This window comes from Triticum dicoccoides, chromosome 4A (genome assembly GCF_002162155.2).
Source record: "Triticum dicoccoides isolate Atlit2015 ecotype Zavitan chromosome 4A, WEW_v2.0, whole genome shotgun sequence".
Lineage (NCBI taxonomy): Eukaryota > Viridiplantae > Streptophyta > Magnoliopsida > Poales > Poaceae > Triticum > Triticum dicoccoides.
Genome location: NC_041386.1, coordinates 712,448,688 through 712,451,524, shown reverse-complemented (window position 1 = coordinate 712,451,524; position 2,837 = coordinate 712,448,688). Strand labels below are relative to the sequence as shown.

Below are 2,837 nucleotides of genomic sequence, written 5' to 3'. Positions count from 1 at the left end.
TGGCTGGCTCTTGGTCTTCAGTAGGTCGAGTGGTTTCTTGTATGGTCGAGTGATCTCGGGAAGGAGGGGTATCCGAGTGATATGATTGGTCGAGTGGACTGCACTCGAAGTCTTTAATTGGTACTCCCTGTTGTCTTTGGGGTACCTTTGCTTCTAGGGTAGTGACCTTGGGTAGGACGTATAAGTCAGGCCTATGACCCTACCCTAGGTCTATATCCTCATCAACCGGCACTATGCAGATCTAACAACCTCCGCATAATATCGATCCCAAGACTCCACCTTCACAAAACATACATGCGAAAATGTGCACGCTATGTGGTGAAGTGTTAGTATCACACCACGGATTACAAATACTTCGCACACAAACAACAATAATACAAATATACAACAACTCATAAAATCAGGGTTTTTTAATCAAAATCCAACTCATACAATGGAAGTGAATAAACCTTATATAGGTAAGATTGCAAATTCCCTTAAGAAGGCTCAAAGTAAAGCAAATGGTGTCCATGACCCTGCCCAGACCGAGTGCAACCAAGCTAACATCGTCCACACCATACTTGTTCGGACGAAGCTGCAATGTTGGTTGTGGAAGGGTGAATACAGGGGTACTCAACAATTTTCAAGAAGGGAGACGACACACATGACATGAGCCGTCATCGCTGAACTTTCGCTTGAAACCAAGAGTCCCCGACAGTCGTAGCCTGCTCGAGAGAAAGCTCTACGACGACGCCTTCAACAAGGAAGTATTGTCATGGAGACCACCATAGCCAAACTTGGAAAACCAAATTAGGATTCTCGAGGAAACAAGCCAAGGGTAGGCTAATGTAGAGCGCCCATGGCCAGAGCACAAGAGCTTCCCCACCGGCGCAACACCGCCGATCGTGGGGCCTGAAAGCAAATCACTGCATCGAGGGACCATCCCTGAAGGCGACGACGAGCGACAACCTTTGTTGAGGGAGCCAACAGCTAGCACAGCCGACGTGCATCGGCCCGGAGCAGAGGGGTGATGTAGTGGAGGGAGGTGGCCGAGAGAGGAGTTTGGGGTGCGTCCTCACTACCGCCGTCCGTCGACGGGGCCTAGAAGGCCTCCTCCGGTAACAGTGAGGTGAGGATGGGTGGCAACGGTGCTTTACTGGGTGGTGGCAGGGGTGGCCACAAGAGTGGAGAGAGCGACCCGACGGGTAGGCTAGGGTTTTCGGTCCTGATTAACAAAATGTAAGAAACAACATCAGACACTTTCAGATCTTAGTACAAGAACTACTATATTATTTTTCGGGGTTGATCAAATAATACTTGAGGGATTTGATTAAGATATAGAAAGAAACATGGACAGTATTTTTTTTCAACATTTTGATGAACACACAACTATTATTTAAGGATATTTTAGGTTTGATCAGCCATATTTTTGTAAGGATTTGATTAAGATATAAAAGAAGCATGACATGATTTTTCATTCCAGCATTTCGACGAAGAAGCATAGAAAATAAGCAAGAAATGGAACATTTCTGCATCTCAGTAGCAACAAGGACAGATAAGGAATTGCACTTGAATTCACTTTGCAATTCACATCATAGCATTAACTGAGCTTGATAAACAAAACGCAAGAAACATGATCAAACATTTTTAGATCACAGTACATGAACTACTTTTCCGGTAAAAAGAATATATTAATATTCGCGAAGATACCAATTACACGCAGCCTCTGCATCAATAAGATGTCCAAAGACATCAAGAATGTAACAGCAGTACAGGAACTACTAAATCATTTGAGTGTTTCTACTAAAGATCACAGTACAGGAAGATTCAGATATAGAAAGAAACATGGGCATTGAATTTTCATATCTCAGTAATCACATATGCAGACCATGCCTCAACACATCAATTGTTATTTTAGGAAGACTTTCAGATCTCAGTACAAGAACTATTACTTCAAGATCATTCAGAGTTAACCAAAGACATTTGAGAAATTTGATTCATATACAGAAATAAGCATGACACTGATTCCATTCGAGCATTTCGACAAACACACAGCAGACTGCATCTCCGATATCACACCTGAACCGCTACAGCCACCGAACTGACAAAAAGAACAGAAATCCATCAGTGCTTGGACCTCGGCGAGGTCCTCCTTGCCGCCGGCGCCTCCGCAGCCTTCCTCTTCGGTGAGGTCCTCGCCGCTGTCACAGCCGCCGGTGCCACCGCCTTCCTCTTCAGCGACTTCTTCGCCGGCGCCTCAGCGGCCGGAGCAGGAACCGCCGCAGCACCCGAAGCCTTCTTCCTGAGCGGGGCCTTGGCCTGAACAACGGCAGAGGGCTTCTTCTTCCCGCCGCCCTCCAGCTGCGCGGCGGCGATGCGGTCGAACTCGTCGGAGAGCTTCCTGACGCGCTTCCTCTTGGCGGCGGCGGCGATGGTGACGAGCGGCACCCCTCGCCCTCCGACTCGCCGGACTCGGAGTCCTCATCATCCTCCACGACCTCGCGCCGCATCGCCTTCTCCTGGGCCGCGACCTCCGCCTCGTCCTCCGAATCGTCGTCGTCGGAGCCGAGCGCGTCGTCGAGAGTGGCAGGGGCGGGCCCGTGCCCGGCGGCGCGGACCTTGGCCTTGGAGGACTTGGCGGAGACCCTGGCGTCGCGGCGCGCGGTGCGGCGGAGCTTGACGAGGTTGCCCTCGATGCGGCCCTGCAGGCGGAGGCGCTTGGCGGCGAGGCCGCCCATGGACCAGTGAGCGTCGCGGGCCCAGCAGAGGAGCGCGTCGGTGACGGGCGCCGGCGGGTCGACGCGGTCGCCGGGGAAGACGCGCGGGCGCGGGAGGCCGCCGCCGTAGAACCTGCCGGG

The 2,837-nt window shown here is 51.1% G+C and overlaps 1 pseudogene; it reads right to left on the bottom strand.

Annotated features, from left to right (window-relative positions):
• Positions 1–1,054: 1,054 nt before the first annotated feature.
• Positions 1,055–2,837, bottom strand: LOC119284204 (annotated as a pseudogene).